Genomic DNA, 14209 nt, shown 5'->3' on the forward strand with positions numbered 1-14209 from the left:
CTTTTCATAGGTAAATGGAAAATTACCGAGCTGCCCTAAGGTTCCTCTGCATTTCAGTTAATTCTTCAATAAATCAAGCTCCTAATTTGAATTAGCTCAGATTCTGCGAACAACCCCTCCACGATGATTTCACGTTGAGAGAGGAAAATAATATTCTGCTCTCTCTCAGTGAAACTTAAAATGTGGGATGTTCTTTATTCGATGCCAGACCTCCCCTAGGGACAAGAATCACCCACAGAACACCATTGATATGTTTGGCTGAAAAATCTGCATCCTCTGCCTCACCATTATGGTTTACTTTTCACTGCTCCAGCTATTTTTGTGGCAACAACGGCCCTTGAGGCATCCTATGTATCTCACATTGGAAACGTGGCTGCTTCTTAGACATGTAATCTCAGTGCAAGATGCTTCTTACTGGGCCAAACCACTGAACCACAACCTCAGTGATCCACTGTTGCCACTGCAAGGAAAATGTTGAACATGTCAATGTGTGCAGAAAATAGGATTTTATATAAACAGAGTCACAAGTAAATCTGTCAACATTTGGGCTGGGAATCGTCTCATTATTACTGGCTGTGTAGTATAGGCCACAACTTTATGCACTTGTGTCATAGTTATTAAATTTGCTAATTAATTGTGACTGTTAATAGAATGGACAAACTGCTGCTGACTTCCATTTTAATTTGCATTTGATGTTGTTGCCTCAGTATTACCTTATCCAGGCTTGCCTAGAATTTGGATATTTTGGCTATAATATTTTTGGATTCTCGGAAATTTAACAAAACATTCACTACAAATGACAATAGAGGCAAAACAGATCCTTAAGTCTATATTTTAAATGAACTAGCAGCTGTATATTACAAAGTTGGTGAAAAGCCTTATAACTGCTCCTAGTGGAGGGAACAGGAAAGACATGGTGGCCAGCGGCAATCCTCACTGATTTGTTTGCAGCTCAAATGTTTGATTACACTCTGTGTAGAGAATTACTCCTTCTGTTACTCCTTGTTCAAGCACTTCATTGAGGCAACATCCCACTTAAACCAAATTAAAAATAAGTGCTCTCTGTTTTATGGCTGTATCATAAAATGGAGAATGCTAACTGTCTAATGCTTCACGTGAAATTCAGAAGATATATGACAGTGCTACTGAGGCGTATCTGTTCAACTCCCCTGCAGCTGAAGTGCTCGCAGGACAGTAATCTTACAGTACAACAGCCTTCACTAGATTAGACATTTAAAGGAATAGTTCAATATTTCGGCAAATCCACCTATTGCTGTATACAGTGGGTACTAGTTTCATTTGGACGGTTTCACGCGAGATTCACGCGTGAGTCACGGGAGGCTCACGCGGATTTTTTGTGTAGGAGTAATTGTGTTTTCACCAGAAGCTGCAATGTGCCCAAACAACCGCCAGGTGGCATCTGTGAGCAGCAGATCGCCTCTATAAGACAGCAGCACGGAGCAGTGAACACGAATGGGGAATGCAATATAGTATAGTTTTTCAATGAGAAAAATGTAATGACGGCAGCTACACGTCTCACTCTCTTTTATCGATCCTCTTGTCAGCTCCAAACACACCCATCTGCACCGCGATTACGGGCCACAGCGTGGTTTTCTACACAGCAGTTAATTAACTCAGTGGGCGATGCTGCCGGTGTGTTTTTAAAATGCCAACTACTGTACAGTAGTGTTCATTCCCCACCTTGTTTGACTGAGAGTGTAGCTGGATGATTTCTAATGAATGAACGGGCAATAGCCTACCGTAAAACACCAAATAAAGGCCCGGGCGTTTATTTGCTTAAATCGCTCAAATCAACCGGCGTTTATTAGGGACCTGCGTTCATTTGGGACCTGCGTTTATTAATAGTGTTCAACCTGGACCTCCTTCTGGGGAAAGAGGCTTCACTCTGTGGCGGCAGGCGGTGGTGGAATGATACGTTCCTCAAGGCATTACTACAGCCGAGGCGGACTTGTTCTCTGTCTCGCTGACCTCCGCGGTCCTTGCCCGCACAGGTAAGGAGACTGAGACCCCCCGTCATGTCGGTCCTCCGCCCTTACTGATCCGCAAGTTGCAAAAACCCTGCGGGCGCCCAGTCTCTCCACTCCTCTCCCTCACTTCAGCACCTGTGTTGGCTCGCTCCACCGTCCTTTTTTTTTTTTTTTTTTTTTGATTGAATGAAGTAGGCCTATAACTAATAATAATGCAACGTAGCTATAGCCTAACTAAATACGCGTATGAGTAATCAGAGAACAGTAGGCTGTTTACGCTACTTTTAAAAGGAGTCATTTAAAACGAGGAGCGAGCCGAGCCGACACTGTGCAGCCCAGGACAGGTGCTGAAGTGAGGATGAGAGGAGTGTACAGACCGGGCAGGAGCAACCAGCCCAGAGGCGATCACTGATATAGCCCTATATGTGCGGCTATCGTATGTGTGTGTGTTTGTGTAATGCAGGGGTGCTTTAAAAAAAACACAGTTGTCTGGACAGTATAGGCATTTTTCTCACAACCGACCTCAAAAGCGAGGGCAGGTCCGCCGAAGCATCATTCCGGGTGTTGTCTTGTGCTCCACAGAGCGCACATGGCTACTTAATTATGCACGTGCTGACCATATATGGTTGTGCTGAGTCAGTCTGGGGGTGGAGTATGAGGTGTGTTCATGTCCGCACCATTCTTGGAATATTGCGGAGAGTTGTGCGTACGCACAGCTTGATCAGTGTTTCCCACAGAAAAAATAAATAAATAAATAGCCTAAATAAATGTGTCCACGTCTCACGTGTGTTTACGTGCGGTGCGCCCGCACGCGAGAGAAGCGGCAGGTTGAGAGGCTGACTGGCGGAGATGAGAGCTGGTGAAACGCATGGTTATTAAAATAAACACCATCTCTGATCTCTGCCTGCACATAGACAGACACAGGTTCACATACAGACAGGGGCGCACGGCAAATGCAGCTGCAGCGCTATTAAACTAGAGCAACAGCAACTCTCATATTTAAATTGTGTTTTATATTGATTTCATATATTTCACTGATTGCAATTAGAATGCTTGTGTGTGTTTTATTGAAAGCAGGCTAGGTGAAAATCGCTACAGTGTGGTTTATATGCAGCGGTCTGTAGGACCAGCTTAATAGACACATCAGCGACACATTAGCACCTTCATTTATCTCTGACCAATAGGTGTGTTTGTGGATACTTCACTCAAGTAGGCTACAGCCCTGCCCCCCACAGAACTTCACACAGCTGTTCAGTCAGCTTAGAAAAACCGGTTCTTACAGATAGCTACCTCTCCTCACACTTTTCATAAGCCGGAGGAAAAAATGTCAAAATGTCAAATGTTGAAAAAAAAAAAAAAAAAAATTGAGAAATGTCATGTTAAAAAAAACAAACAAAACAAAACAAAAAATGTCATGTCAAATTGTTAAATTGTTAAATTTTGAAAATACTGGAAGAATGTTATGTCAAAAATGTAACATGCAGAAAAAATGAATATGTGAGTACTGGGGGCGGGACTAGATAAGCTTTTGCTTCTCCCGCTTTCCCTTTCGGTCATGTGTATTGTATTAATTGGATTGAGATGATGTGTGATGATGATGACTAATTGACATGCCCGAAATGAACCAAATAAATAAATAAATAAATAAAAAACTATAGGCTTCATTGTTTCGTTTCATTTCGTTAAGTGAAAATCATCTCTGAATTATGGCACTAAAAATAAAATAGGCCTATCTTTAAAAAAAAGATCCTATGATATTTAGCCTAATTGCATTATTTTTATTCAAATGTGACTGAGACCTTTATCTACCTAAACAGAGGGTAACATGAATAAATATCCTGTTTTGTATTTTTCTGGAAACTGTTACATTATGTAACGTGACCGCGGCACTCTCTCCCCCTCTCTCCCTCCCGAATTGGGCATATTATGATAAATATAACTGTAGATGAAAACAATAATTGAAGAAAAAAATAAGCTATTGTCGGCCCGAGGTATAAATGCCCAGAAATCGAATGTTTCATTTGTGTAAGTTGTAAGCTTCAGAAACCATCACACATGGAAAAGTCACGGACTGAGAGACCTGTAGTTTTAATGTAAACAAAGTCATTTACGTAAGAAAAACACAAACGTCTGTGTGAGACCATCTGGGTGGTTCTAGTGTTCACATTAGCCTAATGAAGAATGAAGAAAACACGTTACAAATGAACTATGACCGAATTGACAGCAGAAACAGTGTGCACTTATCTCAAGGAAATTTAAATCGAATGCAACTGGCTTCAGCCTCTTGGATTACAAGTTCAAGAGGCTTCAGCCTCTTGGATGAGAGGTGAAACGTCTTCCTAGACAAATAACCAAGTCCAGTTGCATTCGATTTAAATTTCCTTGAGATAACTATGACCGGGAGTCCGGGACAAATGAGAATATTCACAGGCTTAGTGCATGTGCACACGCCGGCCGGAGTCAACTCGCAACAATGTAGCTTTCCCTCGATTAAAGTAGTTCTGCATCTCCCACTTTGTACCGGATAAGAGACAGCACCCGACAGATGCTAAATGTTTGGATGCAACAAAGTCACTGTTAACAAAACCAGCATCTAATCTGTCCCTTCAAGAGCAGCTGCTGACAGATGTGCATTATTGCTCCGCTCGTGAGTCCAGCAGCATCGGGTCCAGGCTGCTGGCACGGACGTAGCGGTCGTGGGCTGTGAGTGGTTTGTTACATTCACCAGAACTTGCAGAACTCAAACTACTCAAACTTGGAGCCACCCATCCAGGCTACAGGATAGATCAAAAATATGCAGGGGACCCCCAAAAGGCTGAGAACCACTGATCCTGTTGAACGTAGGCTACTGTAACCACTGTGAAACAATAAAAAAAACAACATTGATCTGATTGACCGGCGTAGCGGTCCCTCTCTCCATCCACTCTCTAGCTCTCTCGACCACAGCTGCAAATTAAGTACTTATGGCCTATGAACAGCGCCACTCTCCATTGCAGCTACGTTGTGGTCAAACGTGGAATTACCCCAAAATCTTTTGAGCTGCATCTCAGTACGATGCTTCCACCTAGTGGCTACAGTGTGACCTACAATTTCACGCAACGCGTGAATCACGCGTTACGTGAGGGAAACGTCCAAATGAAACTAGTACCCACTGTAGGTTCGTTACCTTTAATTGTCGGTGCAAGCTGTTTTTAGATCTGCGAGGCAAGGACGCAAGCTGCTCAGCTAATGCAACGGAGGCGCGTACGGTACCTTTGCATTTCCCTCATCAAACTAAATACACAATCCAACAACTCCAAAATGCTCTCGCGAACAAGTTGTGACCTGCACATTCACCACGCTATGAAATAATAATTGTGTATAATAATTATGTAACATTACGACACATGAAGCAGAACCAGTACCATGCGCCGTGCACAGCTTCCGTCTCTGCCCTGCAGAACCTACTGTACTCCTAAAACTATAGGGATTATGGCAATAGACGAATTTGCCATATTGTTGAACTATCGCTTTAAAAGGAAGAAAACAGCATTTTTTAACATTACACCGATTAAATTTTATTCCTCAGGTCACTGTTGCCTTAGTTGCCCATAGAGTTATCAATAAAGCTCATGGTAAAATATATAGACCAGTGTTTCTCCTAACATCATAGAGACCTGGCGACACAAAATGACACAACCTGCCAAGCAAGACAAACATACAGCAGTGGCGCACGGCCCCCTGATAGATTATGCACGCCGCTGCTGAAATTTCACAATATCCAAAGGGCTCAAAAACCTAGCAGTTTGTCCAGTTAACAATAATTAATAACGTTATGTAAATGTAATTGTTTTTTTATTTACAGGTTATAGTATAATAATTAAGTGCTGCAAGTCCCCAGGCATTCTTACATACTGTGTTCTCCATCCACTCTGCAGCAGCTGCAGCTGCAGCGGCAGCAGCAGATACAGGCATTCTGATATAGTGTCCTTCATCCCTACAGTGATCCATCATAGGCTGTGTTGTGCTATTTCCAATTGTTTATCCTGGCATTGCTGGAAAGAGAAAAATGCCAGAATCACAACAAAATCTCTGCATCACTTTGTCTCTTGAGAGAGGCCATTGTGCAGTGAAGGCGATAGTCACAGTAATACTGCTTACAGTGTTGTTGTTCCACCGCAGCAATGACAGTTTCCCTGTACCCTTTTTCTATTCTGAATGGGAGTCGTGTGGGTGTTTTGCATTTTTGTTCAGGTTTTTAAGTTTTTTGGACGTGAAGTTTCATTGGGATGCAGCTGTTATATGTTCAAATTTCAGGCGGCATCTGTGGCTCAGTCTGTCCCTCCTACCACACAGAGGCTGAGAGTGACAGGTTGAGATGAATCGTGATATTGATGTAGCTGAATGAGAGTTTTTTTCTCAAGATGATACTGTATGTGAGAACACAGTTACTCCCTGGTGAAAACCAGGACAGACTTATCCTGTCCAATCTTTTCATTTTCCCCTACAGTGTTGTGCCTTATGACCATTTCCTTTATTTTACTGATTATAAATTAAATTCTCTCTTCTGAATCCTGTTATTGTATTTAATCCAATCCCTTCAAACTCAACTGGGATTGTTTGCATACACAACATTTCTGGGTGGCAGACTCATCGACCACACAAACTCTGTGACTAAACTGATACTGAGTTTCACTAAAATGGACTGAATTAGGTAAATCACTACATAATACTGATTGCTCAGCTTTGTGAACCTTCAGAAAGGTCACAAAGCTGAACAATCAGACGGTCACAAATGGAGTTTCTGGCCAACACAGACATCTGAACATTTGTGACAAGCTAAAACAACAGCCAGTGCCTAATAGAAAACAAGCCACAGACAGAGACGGCATGAGTGTTGAGGCAATGAGACAATCTGAAGTTATTGCCCAAACTCTGGTGTAGATCCTGCACCTGCTGCTGCTGCCTGCTGCTGCAGACTCCTTAGTTCCAATTTCAACGTTCCTTGCATGGCACTTTATCTCTGAAGTGATTAGGAACAAACAGCTCCATCAATCAGGTGCTGGAGCCCCAGAGAGCACCAGAGCTGATCCAAAACACCTCGAGGCTGCCAAGTTTCTGCTGATTCTGCTGACACTCACAATATTCCACCACACAATCCTTCACACTGCTCATCAAATGAACGCACTGTGGTCCTGGCACCCACCCCACTTATCTACTGAATATCTCACGTGAAAGACAAGGCCGGCCAAAGAGAACGACCAGACAGACGCAGATGGGAATTCAGAGGAATAAAGCACAAGAGCGCTCGTTCACTTTTAATTAAAGGGGAATTATGCAAGTCCTGCCACTTTTTCACTGTTTCGGCCAAGAGATGCTAAAGTAGGGGAAGGCAGAGAGCTTCCATTCTCCCCATAACAAGTAATTTAACTATCACAATTAGTCCAAAGCTGTTAATTCAGGTAAAAATCTTGCATATTTACTCTTTAGGACTAGAACTCCAATAAACCGGAGCTGGCTGCACAAAAGCACAGATTGCAAATGATGGGATGGTCATAGTAAACAATTATTTATCATTGCACATTGCAGATAAACCTCACAGTTTTTTCTGTTGGTTTGATAAGTGAAACATTTCAGTCATATGTTCACAGACTGAATTCACATTTTTATTTCATGCTTAACCTCTGTTTGGGGAGGGGATGTTATTTCGTTTTGCCTGAATGAATCACTACAAAATTATCTCCTGCTGACTTCATTTTCAGATAACACAAGAAGCAATGGTGGTGGTGACTCACAACAATTCACACTTTTTCATGCCAGATGATGAGAGATGCCAATTTCGGAGTTGTTTCCTATACTGTATATCAGTTGACAGCTTTGTCAATCATTCAACCTTGTTATCAATTTTATGCCAATACTTCCGTCATCACTTTTTATGGGTGTAGTCATTTTTCTGGCTCTGGCATAAGGAGTTGACGCTCACAGGCTGTAGTTGAACTGCAGCTTAAAGCAACATAAAGCTATCTTGTTATTTAGAACAACTGATGATTATTATGTCTCACAAAAGGTAATGTCCTGTATTAAAATACACAGGTAGTCGTAATTTTAAATGCAATCTAGAATTTGGATTTAAAGATTTACAATTCTACTCGTGCTACATTCTCTCTAATTATATAAGATAATGAACTAGCAGAGCAACAACTGCTGTATACACAGTGTGGCCCCCTCCGAGCTCATTCATCTGAATATTTAATTTATGCTTTCATTATTTACTCCTTACTTATTAATCCGTTTGAAGAACAACTTACAAGTCCATAAAAAAGAGGGCATTTCAAATTCCTAGGGAGCTGAAGAATTCCCAGTTTGTCCTAATGAAAACTATTCTACCATTTGTTGACAGTCTAAAAGGACTGTCAAATCACTCTTTGCGACAGGAAATGGTTGCAGCATAATATATTGCCTCTATTAAATTCATTGTTGCCATATTTGCATGTAATTTCCACCGGGAGAGTGTGTCATTTGGTGAGGTATTATTCCTTTTGACTGCATTCTTGAAAATGCTTCAAAGACAGTATTTGAGCAGGTGGGAGCTTTTGCAGCATAGCCTAAGTAAAGAAGAAAAGCTCCATTCAATCTTTACAATTAAATACTGAGACTCGCATTTATATGACTAGACGGAGCCCAGAAACCTGGCCAAACTCATGTTGGCCCAGAAATGCTGTCCACAGCATAGCCCTCAGCATTTACCTGCAATCAGCCGCTATCTGTGCCTCCTTGCTTCCCTTCTATGGTGATGTCTTTGTGAAGATGATTACAGCCAGCAAATTTTCTGGTACCCTGTTATTTCTCTGTGAAAGACAGCAAGAATACAGGTGTTAAAAACAATAACAAGGGAACTCCTGCCAACTTGCCTCCATCAATAATTGAGTCTCAGTGCCAATAAACCCAATCAAATCAGCAGCAACAACTACAGAAACCTCACACAATGAAGGTAAGGAAAAAGAAACAAAGGATCAAAAGAAAACGCATTTTCAAAACTCTGTAGTCACATGAAACACAGTGTCAAACAAAGCCTCTCACAATGCCCACAATAAGGTAGGGAAGAACAGTACAACAGTACTCAACAAGGTTGCAAAGAGTCTGAATGCACAGTGACATGAGATATAGCACATCTATTAGCACCATTAATAGAGGAGAACTAATCATTTTCCAGATAAAATGCTTTTGCATGTGTATACTTAAATTATAGAAGGCCTGAATGAAAGCTACAAGCTACACGTTTCTTTCGCCTGTTGACACAACATGCAAGTTTAAACTTTAATAAACTCTTGGTGCAAATGTTGCAGAAGTAAAGTTTCTAATGTGGTCATTCAGCAGCTGAGACGGTAACACGAAGAGGAGGGCTGTCGAGGGATTCATTTCAACTCCTTGTCAGGTTGCCTGCTCAAAAGACGACTTTCATTTAAGAGATGCAAAAGGGGTTCAAACTGCATTTATCAATGCTGCCTTCACATGGATAAAATGTCTTATCAAAATGATTCCTCAAGAACTAAATCTGATGATGGCTCTGCTTTCTTCATAACTCTTCAGTTCAGAGGTAGCCCTCAGATTCTGCTTAAATAATTCCACTCTGCCTCAAGGGAAAACCCACCTAGAGTTGAGGTGAGTTACTTTGCAGAGACATGGTGAAAGAAACTTGGAGTGAGTTACTCTGTTATGATGTTTAAATACAAACAGACAGAAAAACAAAAGCCATATTTCACATATTTCAAAGGCTGCGTATTGGACTGTGTGGTAAGGATGAGGATAAACTTTTATAAGCAAAAAGCTCTGTGAGCAAAGACTTTTTCTTAATGTTTTTCATCATCATTGATATAGCCTGTGGACTGTTGCTGTTAAAATATAAATATATAAATGTGTAGCTCAACATCAAAGAAGTGACTGAATGAAAGAATAAATGCAAATTTTTAACTGTGTATTGTAACTCAACATCTTGACCTTTTTTCCCCTCAGACTTTTCCTGGAGAAAGATGAAGGCCAACATTAAAAAAAAAAAAAATCTGATAAAACCTGGTTTGAATTATATAAACTGTGCTTCTGTAGCATTGCCAGCTCTCCAACATTACATCTAGAGAGCACAGGCCCCAGGTTAAAACATAATCTAATGGGTGGTAAAGGTAAAGGTATTGTCCCGTGAAGGGAAACTTGTCTTGCTGCATTGCACAATTAAAATATCATAATACATAGAACATATCAGTAAGAACACACGGCAATATCATACCAACTCCAAATGTAGTTACAATAAAAAAGTAATCAGAATATACAACAACAATAAATATCCAAGTGTTGCTTGAGGTTTAAGAAGAAGAATCATAAAGTTCTATTGCTTTTGTTTCAACTTAACTTAAATTTAGTTGTGGGAAGCTCAGTTTAACAAAACTCTAGTACATTTTACTGTACATAAAATGCAAACTTCTTGTGCATTTGTGGGCTTGATGCTTTGGACTATACTCAAATGTAAATAATCACAACATCTTCCAGGGCCTCGGAGGCACTGCTGAATGATCCATAACCAGGTTACTAGAGCTAAACATCAGAGCCTTACAGCAGCGTACCCTCTTGAATCCTCCACTCCCAAACAGCGATACTGCCAGCGGTACTCACAACGAGAGCTTCCTTTATCTCTGACTCATATTTTCACATTTCATTATGTTGCCTCTTTTCCCTATAGCCATTGTTACAAGACACACACTTACTGCCGAATTGTTAGCAAAACTGAGCTTATGTTTCCTTATTTAAAAGGCAGATTTTTTTTTTCCAAAGCTGACAAACCTCCTCACACTCTACAACATATCACTCTCAGTTTCAGTGCTTTAATTTAGCTACAGTAGCACCATTATTCTGGGTGCAGTGTGAACTCAAAACAAAGCAGATATTCAGTACTTTCTCTCTCTTTCCTTCTATTTCTGTCAACCCTCTCTGACAGCCCCTCCCTCCTGAAAGCAATCCAACAATGTCCTGCTCATTGATCAGAGAGGGGATTGGTGCAGTGTGGAGGTAAATGGCTGTCACAGGGAATGATAGACCTTAACTCAGCCATGGTTGCTCCTAAGGCCACTCAGCCTCCACTTATAGTGATGGATGCAAGGATGTCTCCTATCCTATTCTTGAGAGTGGAGAAGACTTTGTTCCTTCACTATAGGACTCAGGAAACATAGAACATCTGTTCATCAGCTCATTAATGTGCACTGTTTTGTTTTTACAGTCTTAATGGAGATGGTTTTCTTAAATAGGCGACAAATAAACACACCTTTTTTCATTATCTATTAATATTCAAAATATTTTCTCTCAATAACCTAATGACAAAGATAAAAGAGCAATATTATTTTATTAGCCCATACCCTGCCCTTGTCTTTCAAACTCCAGACACCCCTGTATGTGACACAGGCCATCTGTTATAATATACACTTTCTGTCTCTAGTCTAGTCGAGTTATTTTCTCAGATTTGGCAAAACTCCTCCAGACCCACATAAGCTCCAAAACAATGTTTTTACAGACCGAGTAGTACTTGATTTGACAAATAAACAGATTGAAATCAGCAGAATGCCTCTTCAAAAAGATTATCAGATTAAGAAAATAATCATTAGTTTGACACTGAGCTTCAATAATACAACATTTGCCTTCCAAATACTGTATCAAGTCCACAAAAAATAAGGATTTACAACAGGTCATCGATACAACTACATTTCCCAGCTGTGTGTACAGAGCTTCTCCCTCAGAAAAAGGTTTGCTTGCATATTCTCAGCGCTTGGCCAGCAAGTTATTGGGAGAACTAATCGTCAAATTATGAGCACTTATCCATCATTAGACTGGCTCTGAGAGACCTGATGTAAGTTCTGAATAAATCACAGCTCTGTAAACTGGAGGCGGCTAAAATGGTGAACAAAGTGTTGGAATAAAGCTGAGTACTGGTAAGCCTGTTGGTGGGTGGGGTGCTTGGATTGTTTGATCCCCCCCACAATTGCTCAGTGAGGGTAGTAAACAGTTTTATTTTATTAGTCAAAGATCACAGGGGAAAAAACTAACTCAAGCCAGGGAGATACGAGAAACAAAACCCTAAATGACTTTAATCCAGACGGCTGAGCCCAGTACTTCCTACATTGAGCTCTGATCTGCCAACAGTATCCCTCCCCAGAAAATAAAATCAGCAACTCCAAGAAGTTAACGAATAAAGGTGTAAAGATGCCTTTTTATCCCTGTTTCTCAGTGCCTACTGCTTAGGCAGCGTCTGAAAACTAAACTTAAAATTCTGTTGCATATGTTGAAACTGGGGTGAGTGGTCAAAAAAGGGGAGATTTCAGGATCCTCAAGCCTCAAGCTGTCAGATCTGTGGATGGAGAGTCTGATAAAGTTAAATTTGTTTATCCCTATATCCAAACCAAGTAAAATGATTTTTCAACATTTTTGCACACTTCATCCAACTCCCCCATCACTCACAGGATGAGAAAAGTGGATAAAGAGCATTATAAAGTCAAATGAGTCAAGTTGCATCTCATTACGAAATGAGTAAACTAATCCTGTAATAAAGTTTTGGTGGGATAGAAACTTTAAAACATCATGGAGCAAGTTTGAACATTGAATTTCCCACAGAATAGGGTTAGGGTTAAAAATATGTTGTGTTTGTTAGCTCACGCTCAAAAATTGCATAGTACATTTTTGGTATTTCGGATTTCAGATATGCTTGAATGTTTCAAACGTTTTGTGTTTCGTCCTGTCCGCTGATGCATGTTTCAAACATTCTGTGTTATGTCTTGTCCTCAAATGTTTTGTGTTTTGTCTCGGCTATATCGTAAATGAGGTTGCTCCTCAATATATTTCTGAGTTTAAATAAAGGTGATAATAATAAAATTTACTCAGGAAGTGTAACTGGGTACAGTTTTCTTCTGTCTGGGTATTTCTATTTCAGTCAACCCTATGCTTGCACACTATTTTGGATGGAAAATATTCTACATATTTCAACACTGACGTTCATAAAACTTTTATTCTTAACCACTTTGCAGAATCCGACAACAGGATTAAATCTTGGTGGCAAAAGTGAAAGAGCAGCACTTCCACTACACTACAACCCTCATCTGTACCACTGTGATGCCCTGGAACAAGGCCCTTAACTCCAGCAGCTGTACCAAAGCTGCTCAGTGGTCAGCAGGTCAAACTGTGGATACAGCCTCCGTAGCGAATGTGTGAACTTGTGTGATAATGTGCAGCTGGAAAATTGATATCAGCTGCAACATAAAAATGATTTATTCTTAACAAACCAATACACATGATAATGTGATATGAATACTATGAAGTAAACTAGCTTTGCTTTTGGCTAAGTATTTTGATGATAATTTTGCACCTTTGCTGAGGTAAAACTCTTCATCACAACTGTGCAGGTGAGAACAACTAGGCTACAACTGAACTGTCTAAAATATGTTCAGGAATTTAATTTCTTAGTTTCAAGCAGAGCGATTGTTATACAGTATCTATCGCTCTGGTTTCAAGAAGGCGCAGCACTAGCCTACAGGATGCATTCAAGTCCTCTAAGCCTACTGATAGAAAAGTTATACGTCAATCTAATTTGTCCGTGAGCCATTTGTTTTATTTTTTTCTAAATATTTTTAAACTTTTGCTGAGGTAAAACTCTCATTCACAGCTGTGCACGTGACAATACATGAATGGACGTCAGCCAAAATAACTTCCTAACAACTGTCTAAAATAAACTTACTACGGTAACACACACGAGCATCATTAGGGCAGAAATAACATAAAATGAACGTCTCCGCCACTTCTGATACATTTTTCCTTCAATATTATCTACGTTTTGTGTGCGTTATCGTGGTATTTGTGAGGTGAGTTGACGTGCCTACCGGTGTAACTGCGGGAGAAACACTGTCCTCTCAGAGACTGGACTACAATTCTTGAGCTGGAGGAGTTTCCTTCTGGTTTTACATCTCGGTGATGATGAGGGAGAGACTGTGCTGTGCGTCTCTGTGTCCCCGACAGGTTAGCAACACCACACAAACTGCGCTAGCTAAAAAAAAACGGGCTAACTTCCGGTTGTGACTTTCATAATGATTGCCATGGAAACAGTGGGTTAGCAACGCTCTGCAATGGATTTCTGAGACACGCGAGTAAAAGATTCGCACTAGCCTAATCAGTGTTTTGCTATGGACACCTAAGCTGAATACTTTAGTATCTTA

At 40.6% G+C, this 14209-nt stretch overlaps 1 long non-coding RNA gene across 1 annotated transcript in view; it reads right to left on the reverse strand.

Moving 5' to 3' along the window:
* LOC146979498 (uncharacterized) overlaps positions 1-13907 on the reverse strand; it is an 81635-nt gene extending 67728 nt beyond the window's left edge. Inside the window, exons 1-2 of the long non-coding RNA XR_015036801.1 lie at positions 13877-13907; positions 8715-8815 (exon numbers count right to left, since the gene is read on the reverse strand). This is a non-coding gene — a long non-coding RNA (uncharacterized LOC146979498). The remainder of the gene's footprint in view (positions 1-8714; positions 8816-13876) is intronic.
* Between the last annotated feature and the right edge of the window lie 302 nt (positions 13908-14209).

The sequence above is a fragment of the Trachurus japonicus genome, chromosome 10 (assembly GCF_045865225.1).
Source record: "Trachurus japonicus isolate A0001 chromosome 10, Traja_1.0".
In the NCBI taxonomy this organism is placed as follows: Eukaryota; Metazoa; Chordata; class Actinopteri; order Carangiformes; family Carangidae; genus Trachurus; species Trachurus japonicus.